This window comes from Danio rerio, chromosome 4, assembly GCF_052040795.2.
Source record: "Danio rerio strain M-AB ecotype USA chromosome 4, GRCz13ab, whole genome shotgun sequence".
Classification (NCBI taxonomy): Eukaryota; Metazoa; Chordata; class Actinopteri; order Cypriniformes; family Danionidae; genus Danio; species Danio rerio.
Genome location: NC_141024.2, coordinates 44,811,734 through 44,825,436, shown reverse-complemented (window position 1 = coordinate 44,825,436; position 13,703 = coordinate 44,811,734). Strand labels below are relative to the sequence as shown.

Below are 13,703 nucleotides of genomic sequence, written 5' to 3'. Positions count from 1 at the left end.
GCGCTAAAATCATGAAAATACAGTGTTTTTTACTGAAGAGTCATATTAGAAAAATCATAAAAAAATAACATCAAATTGTTTTCTGCCAACTCCACCAGATTATTGTTCTACATGTCCAAATGTACTACTGTACCCACTTTTCATAACATATTACTGTTAAATATTTTAATAATAGTGCGCTAAAATCATGAACAATACAGTGTTTTTACTGAAGAATCATATTAGAAAAATCATAAAAAAACAAAATCAAATTGTTTTCTGCCAACTCCACCAGATTATTGTTCTATGTGTCCTGATGTACCACTGTACCCACTTCTCATAACATATTACTGTTGATTATTTTAATAATAGCGCGCTAAAATCATGAAAATACAGTGTTTTTAACTGTATGGTCATATTAGAAAAATCATAAAAAAATAAAATCAAATTGTTTTCTGCCAACTCTACCAGATTATTGTTCTACATGTCCTGATGTACCACTGTACCCATTTTTCATAACATATTACTGTTGAATATTTTAATAATAGCGCGCTAAAATCACAAACAATACAGTGTTTTTACATGTATGGTCATATTAGAAAAATCATAAAAAAATAAAATCAAATTGTTTTCTGCCAACTCCACCAGATTATTGTTTTATGTGTCCTGATGTACCACTGTGCCCACTTTTCATATCACATTACTGTTGAATATTTTAATAATAGCGCACTAAAATCATGAAAAATAGTGTTTTTAACTGTATGGTCATATTAGAAAAATCATAAAAAAATAACATCAAATTGTTTTCTGCCAACTCCACCAGATTATTGTTCTATGTGTCCTGATGTACCACTGTACCCACTTTTCATAACATACTACTGTTGAATATTTTAATAATAGCGCGCTAAAATCATGAAAATACAGTGTTTTTAACTGTATGGTCATATTAGAAAAATCATAAAAAAATAACATCAAATTGTTTTCTGCCAACTCCACCAGATTATTGTTCTACATGTCCAAATGTACCACTGTGCCCACATTTCATATCATATTACTGTTGATTATTTTAATAATAGTGTGCTAAAATCAAGGAAAATGCAGTATTTTTTAACTGTATGGTTATATTAGAAAAATCATTAAAAAACTAAATCAAATTGTTTTCTGCCAACTACACCAGATTATTGTTCTACATGTCCTGATGTACTACTGTACCCACTTTTCATATCATATTACTGTTGAATATTTTAATAATAGCACACTAAAATCATGAAAAATACAGTGTTTTTACTGAAGAATCATATTAGAAAAATCATAAAAAAATAAAATCAAATTGTTTTCTGCCAACTCCACCAGATTATTGTTCTACATGTCCTAATGTACCATTGTACCCACTTTTCATATCATATTACTGTTGAATATTTTAATAATAGTGCGCTAAAATTATGGAAAATACAGTGTTTTTTCAAATTGTTTTCTGCCAACTCCACCAGATTATTGTTCTACACTGTGCTCACTTTTCATATCATTTTTCAGTTTTTTGTAAATAAATCAAATATTAGTTCATTACATAATAGCCAAATTAGATTTTTTTTAAATAAAATGAATCCAACAAATCATTAAAAAATAGTTTAGACTGTAGAAAATTTTTTTTATGAGGTTTGCTTGTCAAAATTAAGTTAAATGGATGTTATGTATTTCTAAGGACATGGCCCACACATTTACAGTCTGTGTGAAAAGACTTATTGTATTCATTTAAAACACTTCAGTGTTTCAATTTTACCAAACCATTTATTTAATAAATTTAATTATTTAATTCATATAACAATGTAGAATTTTTTTTAATTAAAATTGTACAATTTACACATACACATAATTTAATGTTCACACAGTCATTAAGGGTCCTGTTTCTTTAAGAAACCCGACTGATTGGCTTATTACCTCCCCCCTTTTTACTTCATTATTGGAGGTTCATGTACTGCAAATTAAGCAATAAAATACAATATAATATTTATGTAGAACAATAATCTGGTGGAGTTGGCAGAAAACAATTTGATTTTATTTTTTAATGATTTTTCTAATATGACCATACAGTTAAAAACACTGTATTTTCATGATTTTAGCGCGCTATTATAAAAATATTCAACAGTAATATGATATGAAAAGTGGGTACAGTAGTACATCAGGACATGTACTGTAGAACAATAATCTGGTGAATTTGGCAGAAAACAATTTGATTTTGTTTTTTAATGATTTTTCTAATATAACCATACAGTTAAAAACACTGTATTTTTTAATGATTTTAGCGCGCTATTATTAAAATATTCAACAGTAATATGTTATGAAAAGTGGGCACAGTGGTACATCAGGACATGTAGAACAATAATCTGGTGGAGTTGGCAGAAAACAATTTGATGTTATTTTTTAATGATTTTTCTAATATGATTCTTCAGTAAAAACACTGTATTTTTCATGATTTAGTGCGCTATTATTAAAATATTCAACAGTAATATGATATGAAAAGTGGGTACAGTGGTACATCAGGACACATAAAACAATAATCTGGTGAATTTGGCAGAAAACAATTTGATTTTGTTTTTTAATGATTTTTCTAATATAACCATACAGTTAAAAAATACTGCATTTTCCTTGATTTTAGCGCACTATTATTAAAATAATCAACAGTAATATGATATAAAATGTGGGCACAGTGGTACATTTGGACATGTAGAACAATAATCTGGTAGAGTTGGCAGAAAACAATTTGATTTTATTTCTTTATGATTTTTCTAATATGACATCAGTAAAAACACTGTATTTTTCATGATTTTAGTGCGCTATTATTAAAATATTCAACAGTAATATGTTATAAAAAGTGGGTACAGTGGTACATCAGGACATGTAGAATAATAATCTGGTGGAGTTGGCAGAAAACAATTTGATTTTATTTTTTTATGATTTTTCTAATATGACTTCAGTGAAAACACTATTTTTCATGATTTTAGTGCGCTATTATTAAAATATTCAACAGTAATATGCAATGAAAAGTGGGTACAGTGGTACATCAGGACACATAGAACAATAATCTGGTTGAGTTGGCAGAAAACAATTTGATTTTATTTTTTTTATGATTTTTCTAATATGACCATACAGTTAAAAAACTATTTTTTCATGATTTTAGCGCGCTATTATTAAAATATTCAACAGTAATATGCTATGAAAAGTGGGTACAGTGGTACATTTGGACATATAGAACAATAATCTGGTGGAGTTGGCAGAAAACAATTAGATTTTATTTTTTTATGATTTTTCTAATATGACCATACAGTTAAAAACACTGTATTTTTCATGATTTTAGTGCTATTATTAAAATATTCAACAGTAATATGTTATGAAAAGTGGGCACAGTAGTACATTTGGACATGTAGAACAATAATCTGGTAGAGTTGGCAGAAAACAATTTGATGTTATTTTTTAATGATTTTTCTAATATGATTCTTCAGTAAAAACACTGTATTTTTCATGATTTTAGCGCACTATTATTAAAATATTCAACAGTAATATGATATGAAAGGTGGGCACAGTGGTACATCAGGACACGTAGAACAATAGTTGGTGGAGCAGAAAACAGTTAGATTTTATTTTTTAATGATTTTTCTAATATGACCATACAGTAAAAACACTATTTTTTATGATTTTTCTATTTTACATGCTTTTCATATTACTTATATATTTATATTTAAGTAGGGAAAATAAACATTTGTACTTTTTATTAATTTAGCAACATTCCACATAAAAAGGGGGAAAATATTTACAGAAAAATACAAATAAACCAATAAAACAGTCATACTTACACAGTAAACACCTAAATAGTAGATTGTAAATATGAAAAGGAGTGTTAATACTCATGACAGCTGGGTAATGATTTTAATACTGTTAATTATGTTTTAAACTCGCAAATAAAACACAATGACAGCAAAACAAAGGGGAATATTTGAGTTTCAGATTTACTGAGTAGCAGTGGTGAGATTTACACTCATCAGGAAATGCTTTCCTCTTCAGGGACTGTGTTTTTGCATGATGGTTATAACGTGATTGTGGAAAGCATCTCTAATAAACTGCTTTACTTAATGAAACTCATCTGACTTATAACTCAGTCTCAAAGCAAACTCAAACACTGTGCTTGGTGGTGTCAGTATCTCAGATCAAAAGTGTAAAAACTTCCACATCAGGAAATGTCTCATTCACAATAGTCGCTGTTTCCCCAAAGACATTCTGAAGTGGAAACAATATTTCTCTTTACCTTTTATAGATGATATTTGGTCAACAAGTAATACCATTTACTCCCAAATAAGGTCAAAGAAGTTCATTTCAGAAGATTAGACAGGTGTTACCCCTGCTGTATATTTATTAATACATTTAATCAGACATTTCAGCACAATGCTCTTGCTGTAACACTGAGCCTGAAAGTCTTCTACAGCTATTCTGTACTTGTAAATTCTCTGATGATTTCTGGAAACAGGTTTCAGGGTTGGTTTCTGCTTTATTTTACAGTGTAATTAATTTTGAGGAGTGCATGATTCTTCTTCTGAGTTGTAAAACTGGCTATGATGCGCACGATAATGCTCTGAAGTTGATCATTTTGCTTGGGAAGTTTCAAAGGCACAAGACAAAGTCTCTTACTCACTCGTTTAATTTGTTCTGTAGAGATTTACAAACATTTTAGAATTCTTTGACCTCAATTACAAGAAACAAAAAAGCTTTAAAAACTCTCTAATAATGAAGAAAAGTATCTGTACAGTCTAATCATTTAAATATATCATATATGTTCATTTCTTTTGTTTACTGCATCACTCAGTTTTGTATGACTGTGACATGTGTTATCATATATTCCTGTGTGCTTGTCAGTTATATGCTTCATAATATCTCTGATGTTGGAGTAGGACTGATGTTTCTCTCTCCAGTACAGCAGGTGGCGGTGTGCAGCTCTGCTCTCTGACTCAACACACAGGCAGAAGAAGCGGTGTGTGTCGTGTTTACAGTCTGCCTCGCGTCCTGCGTTTACACTGCTTCATGTAAGGTCCCGCATGTATCCTCCTGCATGTCGTGTGATTGAATGTAAACCCCCGCATGTCCTTTGGGCCCCCGCATGTCTCTGTCTGCTGTGTTCAGAGTGTTTGTGCGGGTGTATTACTGAACTCCTGATGTGACGCAGTTGAGATAAAATCTGAGATCAGGAGTCGCTGTTTAGTTTATCAAAGTTCTCCAATATATTTCCTATGATCTTCAACATGATCTTGTCTGCTGAATCCCGCATTTAAAACACGCTTTACAGCACCGCTCGACGCGGATCGCTTGATTTCAGTGTCTGCGCGTTCACGTTCGCGTGCATGAGCGGCCAGGGCGTTCCCGAGTGAATATTTCGCGGAACAGCACCCCCTGGTGGCTATTTTCGGTACAACACCGCCCTTCAGAAACGAAAGTGAAAGTGTTTAGTTGTTGTGTTGCAGTTTTAAACAACCAGAATTCATCATTTACCAACACAGAACAGCTTTAAATCTTTAATGTCTTGTCAAAACCTGTAAGCTTTATGTGAATGTGTGTATGATGTTATTATAATCAAACGGTTGACGCTGTGATTCTTCATTAGTTTACTCGATGAGCTTCTGAATTTGAGTGTCTCAGCTGCTGATCTATTCCTGCATTCAGCTGAATTATGAAGGCTGATCAGTGACTGGAGATCTGTGATTGTTCATCAGTTTCTGCTGGAGATCAAACTCTTCAGGTCCATCATGGAGGACACACACACAGATCAGGATTTGTCTACAGGATGCAGGTATTAGACCTATGCTTGACATTTCATATGATGATTTTCTACAGGATATTATATTTACTCTCTGTTAGTTGTGTTTTTAATCTGTCAGAATATTTAACACTCACAGCCAGCAAGATTGTGTACAATCATCATGAAAAGTATCATGAAGTGCTGTTTAAACAGTGTTTTAATGATGAAATGTTGAGTAAATCTGGTGTGTTGACTCCAGTGTGTGCAGCGCTGAACTTTAATCTTCTCTGTTTTAGTTCAGTTCATCAGAAGAGAGCAGAAGCAGAGCCCAGCTGTGTGTCTATGAAGAGTGACGCGTCTATCGGTGAACCAATAAATTTTAAGAGTGGAAACACAGGACCTGCTGTCAGGTAGATCATCTCTTTAATATCTGCAACTGATGAGTATTTTCATAATAAATGAATCAGGTAATTAGTGTTGTGGATCTGTTGGGTTTCAGATGTTAGATGTTGTATCTGAGCTCTGCAGGATAGTGCTTGAAGATCTCCGCTTTACACTTCAGGCCACAATTGATGGTGTTAACAAACCAATCAGCGCTTTATTAATAGTTGGTGAGGTAGAAGGTGGGTTTAGGTTTTGGGTAGGGTTAGGGATACTAGGGATGCACCGATAGCATTTTTTTGGAACCGATCTGATCTGGATACCAAAAGTCTGAGTATCGATCGATACTGATCCGATTCCGATTCTGTGCTGTTTTTTTTCCTCAAGTACATTGCTGAAAAATCCAGCTTAAACCAGCCTAGGCTGGTTGGCTGGTTTTAGCTGGTCGACCAGGCTGGTTTTAGAGGGGTTTTGGTCATTTCCAGGCTGGTTTCCAGCCATTTCCAGCCTGGTCTTAGCTGGTCAGGCTGGAAAATTACCAGCCAAATCCAGCTAAAACCAGCTTGACCAGCCTGGTTTAAGCTGGATATAGCTGGTTTTGGCTGGACTCCCAGCTTTGCTAGGCTGGTCAAGCTGGTTTTAGCTGTTCATCTCCCAGCATGACCAGCTAAGACCAGGCTGGAAATGGCTGGAAACCAGCCTGAAAATGGCCAAAACCCCTCTAAAACCAGCCAGGTCGACCAGCTAAAACCAGCCAACCAGCCTAGGCTGGTTTAAGCTGGATTTTTCAGCAGGGTAGGAATGCTTAAAATAACCGATAAGGTGTTAACCGAAAGGGTGCGTTTGTAACCGCTTAATAGTATCAGTCAAACGATTAAACAATATTGTTTAATATATTGGCCTATCACAGTGAAAGCGTTTTCTTGCGTTGAGACTGACGGGTGCATCTTCTGAATGGTTTAGGCTAGTAACGTTTTTGCCGTTGCGCGCTATGTGCGCTCGAGGGGAAAAAGCTTGTTAGTCGTGTCTTTTTCAGTCTTCAATCAAATGAAAGCAGAGGCTGGCTTTTCCTTGAGGTGACAGCAGTGCTTGTGTTGTCAAGACGACTACAGTGAGCTTTTAATGATGGAGGAGAGACTTCGCTGTGTCAAGTCATTTAAAGCTGTATTGAATCTTGAATATCATAATGCTTTTAAAAATTACAATTATAACAACATTGGCAGGAACACTCGCGCACATACGGCTCAGCTGATTCAGTCGTTTCCTAGTGGCATAAAAAAAGAGCACCACACTCCTTTCTTTCTTGTCATCAATAAATCAGTGCGGCGCGCCTCCGTTTTTTGAATGGAAAAGCGTGTGCAGAACAGTGACGTGCAACCACACGTGCCTACATGTTTTATGTCAAAGAAGCAAAATGAAATAAGGATATTTCTGGTCACAGTTTACAGACGAGCTGACAAACCAGCGCTGATGCTGACTGGTGCTGCCTGAGCCGCGTCATAAACTTAATAAATACGGCGATTTAGAGTTCAACAAACCAACCTTTTTTCCATTTGGAAAATTACAGTTATTAATAGTTCTTTAATAAAAAATGTAGACTTCCGGTGGCGCTATGACCAAGTAAGCAGCATAAAATTGAGCTCCGTCAAAATTAAAAAAGTCAAGTGGTAACTTTAATTCCTAACACTTTGGTTGAAGTAAAATCAAGACCATCAACAAAATGAGCTCGACTTCAAGACATAAGACGAGTAATAAACTCGACAATAAGAAGGAAAGGGAGGAAAAACGGAGAACGCCGAGCCCAGTTAGCATCGAAAAGGCTAACGCTAGCAACGAAATGAAGCTAGATCCAGACGTGCTTGAAGAATTAAAGAAACTCCGCAAGGAAAATCAAGAAGGACACAGTCAGACAAAGATGTGCCTCGAAAGAGTGGAACAAACAGTCAAAGATATAAAGGACCAACTTATTGAACACGAAGAAAGAATTGAACGGGCAGAAGAAAGAATAAGCATTGTGGAAGATACATCACGGTGACACCAAAGGGCGATAAAATACCTGCTTCACCGCGAATGGGATCTAACTGCAAAGTGTGACGAACTTGAAAATAGAATGAGGCGCAACAATATCCGAATTTATCAAGTGCCAGAAGGAAGTGAAGGAAAAGATACGGCGGGATTCGTGAAGAAGTTGCTAGATGAAGTACTTAATGTACCGTCAGAAATTGACATTAAGATTGAGAGGGCGCATCGTTCACTAATGCAGAAACCAACGGACACAACAGCCCCCCCGAGATCTATAATTCAGATTTCTGGATGCAGCGGTGAAAGACGCGATCATCAGACAAGCGTGGAGCCAAGGTCAGATTCATTTTCGGGAAAAGCGAATCTTCTTTGATCAAGATTACTCCCCTGACCTTCAAAGGAGAAGAGCGAAAGTCTACGAAGCCGTCAAACAACTAAAGAAGAAAGGAATACAGGCAAAATGTGTTTACCCGGCACAACTAAGACTGAAACTTAGCAGCGGCGAGAAAACATTTTCAACGCTGAAGGATGCGACTACACAACTGAAAGAACTCGACATTGAAATACGCTGTGGAGAGAGAGAAAGAATGGAAGAGGAGTTGAAAGAAAAGCCGGGAAATAAAAGGAGAGAACGAGACAGTATTGTCGACAAGCGACATAAAGGCTTTGATTCAAGAAGGGTAGATTCGGTACTTCAAAACGGGACAATAGTTTTCTTGCTTTCTAAGTAACTCAGGAAGGTGCGTTCCCGCTTGTGTTAGGAGTTTAAAATATGACTATAAATTTTATAACTTTACAAGTTCTGTTGCCATACGTATACAAGTGTTATGTTAAAGTTTTGACGGACGCTAAATTTTAAATAGGAAATGAGTGAAATGCACTCAATCAGACCTCTTATCTTTTACACGTACTTTAGTGTAATAGGGGTTTCAATAGCACTGAGTGCTATATCTTCCCCAGAGAGGATGGACCACGCCTCTCTGCCATACAAACCTGGATTAGATGCAGAACACGTTCGAAAACTGCGTCTAATGGGACAAATGGAAGTTCAGTTCAGTTCTGTTCAGTTTATGGTTATTGAGGGAATTGTTTTTCATTTTCTTTTTTTTGCTCTTTGCTGTCATTTCAAGTGTAGACATACAAACATAAGGAGGAATGCACATCTTAACGTAATTAATGAACATGGAACTATTGAATGTGGTTAGTTACAATATAAACGGAATTAATAACCCTATAAAAAGGAAGAAAATCTTTAATCAGTTAAAAAAATGGCAGTGTTCAATAATATTATTGCAGGAAACACATTTATCAGAGATAGAACATTCCAAATTAAAAAGAGAATGGGTAGATCAAGTGTTTAGTTCATCATTTGAAAATAACAAAAAAAGAGGAGTAGCGATCCTATTTAGTAAAGCGGTGTGCTTTAATAGTGAACAAATATTTAAAGATAAGGATGGGCGTTATGTTATGGTGATTGGATCAATTGGAGGTGTAAAGATAACAATTATAAACATTTATGCCCCAAATGAAGATTGTCCGCTTTTCTTTAGAGAAATAGCAGCACTTGTAACAGATAAAAGTGAAGGGATTTTGATTATGGGAGGGGATTTTAATTCTATATTGAATTCTAAACTGGACAGATCACCAATATTAATAAAACCTCTCTCTAAAACTTCCAAAGAAATTACAAACTTGATGAATGAAATGGGATTAGTGGATGTTTGGCGATTTTTGCACCCTAAGGAAAGAGACTTTACATTCTTTTCACATGTGCACGGAAGCTACTCAAGAATAGACTATTTTTGTATACCAAAAGCAGATATATATAAAGTAAAAGAGTGTAGAATTGAACCAGCCACCATTTCAGACCACAATCCAGTTATTATGAAAATTAACCTGGGACTAGACACGCAGTTTAGATATTGGAGATTGAATGTCTCATTGTTAACAAACACTCAAACAAAAAAAGAAATACAAGAAGCATTAAAAGAATACTTTTTAATTAATGATGATGGTAATGTCTCCCCTTCAATATTATGGGATGCAGGAAAAGCCACAATAAGGGGTAGGATTATATCTACACAGCAAATTCATTGGTGTTAAATTTCAAGTGTTGAGGTAATTCAGAGTAAAGTGTTAAAATTCTAGAGTTAGATCGGCATTAGAAGCTGATTTGCCTCCTTGTCACACAGAGTAACATGTATCTACCTTTGTAGAAAACCCTTGTATTAGAGAAACTAATCAGAGTGTCTAAAATCTCGCCACACCCTCATTCACCCGGCCCTTAAATTGGTCAATTAGTTTAGTCCACTAGACAGAGGGAATGACCACAAATAAGTGAATTCAGACACCTGCTGTTGAACACCTGCTGTTAACAAGCACAATCACTGAAGGAATAAGAAATTGAAGAAATAAATAAATCTACAGACACAGCCTCACACCAAACCAACTGAATTAAAACAGAGGATTAAACAACTCCATTAAATAATAGCATAAGCAGCTTCACTGATTACAGTTTGACTTCATTTCTGTAAGAATATTTGACAATGAACAGAGGTTTATATTTTTTTAATTAAAAATATTTCATTTGACCTCACCATCATAGAGATCAGAGGCTGCTTATTTGAGCTCTTGAAGCTTTACTCTTATATCCTAATGTTTCTCTGACTGCTATAGCTGTGTTTCTAAAACTCATTAGCTATAGCAAGAAAGGTCAAGAGAAACTATACTGTTTATGCTTAATTGTTATAGATTTAATTTCCGGTGTTTATTAAGTTGATTCATAAAGATATGCAAATATAGTTGTATTAAAACTGCATGGGACAATACTTCTGGCAGTCTGCTGCTCTTCATAAAAGATTCAACAAAAAATTAGGATGCAATTAATAATTAGAGTGTCATGCACTAAACATTCAAGCTCCAGCTTGCTCTTTATGACACACAGGCATCAAGAATCAGGACATGAACCTCAACCGTGGTTGCTAAAAAAAAAAAGAAGCTGCATAGTTCATGCCACAATGCATGCTGGGTGCCAGCATAGTACAAAGCTCCCAGCATGCATTGCAGCATGAATAAATTATGCAGCTTTATGTTCTTACAATCTCTTTCTTTTCCTTTATTTTGTGTTGTTTTTGGGAGGTGATATTTCAGTAGTGTTTTTTTTTTACTTGATTTTAATTTTTTTGTTTGTCACCATCATTGAGATTCAAAGACTAATTGTTGATGTCTGTGTGTTTTTGAGTTCTGCCATAGATCAAACATTCTTATTGTAAATATTGTTTTTATTTTATTGGAGCTTCAGTGGTTTCATTTATGTATATCATTTATTTCTCACACACAACTAATACGATATCGAATTAGAAAACAAGCAGGAAAGGATGGCTATGATATCATTAATAATCTCTTCAGACTGACACTTTAATTTTCTTTCAGCTTTCCATGTTATATGTTTAAATAGTGTGATTACCACCAACTATAGTAGCCAAAATAAAAGACATTTATAGCAAGAAGTTGAAGAGCCCAACTAAAGCAGACTCTGTCCTCCATCATGGTGACTTCAAATGAACAACGGAAATTTTATTAAGAGCTTTTGTTCACATGACAGAAATAAAATCAAAGGTCAGTAATAGGTGAAGCTCCATGATAAGTTGTTTAATGTGATGAGTTTTTTTTAAAGATGTTGAAAAATAACATTTTTTATTGTGTAATTTGTTTTATTTTTATTGATTATTATTTTATTTAGAGTTTTTTTTTTCTCAGTTGATTTCATCTTTGGTTTTGGCTTGTGTTTTTCTGTCCTTCAGTGATTCTGCTTGTTAACAGTTGTTCATCAACAATTCTCAATCCTCCTTTAAATAGACACTTAATTGTCTCATTAACTTCATCACTGTCTGAGTGTTCAGCCCTCTGTAGTGAGGACACTAGTTAGGATTTTGCTCTGGAATTTAAGGCTTACGTGTGTTCGAATGAAAAATACAGACTATGGGATTTGTTTTTAACAGAAATATTCTGGAAACTGAATTTACGAATGTAAAATGTTGAAAACAGCAGATTACTGGCAACCACTGCTGCCAGTATTTTGACATACATTTAACAGATATTTTACACAATAAGAGTTTGCTAATTAACACTCTCTGAGTGTTAAACATTTTAACACTTTCAAAAGTGTTATTTTAACACTTATAGTGGTTCCCATATAAACACTGAGGGAGTGTTCATTTTAACTCTAAGGTAGTTAAATCTACCAAATCTAAAATTTGCAGTGTGAGATCGATAAAAAATACAGACTGTTGAATGTGTTTTTAACAGAATTATTCTGTAAACTGAATTTATGAATGTTAAAAACAGCAGATTACTGGCAACCACAGCTGCTGGTATTTTTCCGTAAAATCTAAAAATGAAAAAAAAAGAAAGATAAACAGCAAAACGGTTTTTGTGTCACCATTGTGGAGGATAATAGCGTCTCTGTTCAAGTCCAAGATGAACTGAGAAAATTTGATGTTATGCTGCATCTTCTTTTGTTTAAAGGTAACTGTGTAGTTACTAATGCAGTCAAAATCTGTTTGCTAATTGCAATCACACATGAAAACATTATTGCATCTAAAGACTATACATTTATGTGTACTAAGCTATGATTTTGTAATATGAGCAATGTATTAGTTCATGAAATATGGTTATTTTTTGTAAATTTATACAGTTATATAAAACTTCCATGTTTTTCACAGAAAGATTCTGGCAACCACAGCTGCTGGTATTTTATCGGAAATTTAACAGATATTTTACACAATAAGAGTTTGTTAATTAACACTCTCTTGGTGTTGACAATGTTAACACTTTCAAAAGTGTTATTTTTAACACTTATATTGGTTCCCATATAAACTCTGAGGGAGTGTTAATTTTAACTCCAATGTAGTTAAATCTACTATCTAAAATTTGCAGTGTATAGGGTCTCAATTAAAAAAACAAAGAAACTTAAAACAACAAGAATATGAAAACGAAGTAAAAAGGTTAGAGAGAGAACACAAAATAAATAAAAAAGAAGAAACACTTAAAGAGTTAAAAGAAGTTAAGCAAAAATTAGATGAAATACTAACGCACAAAGCAGAAGGAGCTCTTAGATACATAAAAAGAAATTACTATGAAATGGGAAATAAAGCTAGTAGATTATTGGCTTTTCAACTCAGGAAGGACCAAGCTAGCCGTATTGTCCCAAAGATTAGACACCCGGTGACAAAACAAATTGAGACACAACCTAAAGCAATAGCTGACATTTTTGCAGAATATTATCAACAGTTATATAAATGCCAAGACCAAGAATTAAAAAAAGAAAAAATTTTGACATTTTTGAAACCACTTAATCTGACAAAATTATCAAGTGAAAAAGCAAATAGATTAACAGACCCCATAACAGAAGATGAAATTAAAGAAACAATCATTAAATTAAAAAACAATAAATCCCCAGGAGTGGATGGGTTTTCTGCAGAGTATTATAAGGTTTTTGTGAATGATCTTACCCCAATATTATGCAAAGTATACAACT

The 13,703-nt window shown here is 34.1% G+C and overlaps 2 protein-coding genes and 1 long non-coding RNA gene across 6 annotated transcripts in view; all 3 read left to right on the top strand.

The window, feature by feature from the left end:
* LOC148681268 (uncharacterized) overlaps positions 1-13,703 on the top strand; it is a 482,092-nt gene that overhangs the window by 236,042 nt on the left and 232,347 nt on the right. The window lies entirely within an intron of this gene.
* The window catches only part of LOC141377041 (uncharacterized), a 441,555-nt gene that overhangs the window by 270,321 nt on the left and 157,531 nt on the right, over positions 1-13,703 (top strand). The window lies entirely within an intron of this gene.
* The window catches only part of LOC100332612 (NACHT, LRR and PYD domains-containing protein 3), a 59,862-nt gene continuing 51,132 nt past the window's right edge, over positions 4,974-13,703 (top strand). Inside the window, exons 1-3 of one of the 3 annotated variants that reach the window (XR_015942536.1) lie at positions 4,974-5,051; positions 5,736-5,812; positions 6,058-6,171. This is a non-coding gene — a long non-coding RNA (NACHT, LRR and PYD domains-containing protein 3). Of the gene's footprint in view, positions 5,052-5,626; positions 5,813-6,057; positions 6,172-13,703 lie in introns of all 3 variants that reach the window. The other 2 variants (XR_015942538.1, XR_015942537.1) reach the window with 2 other exon arrangements.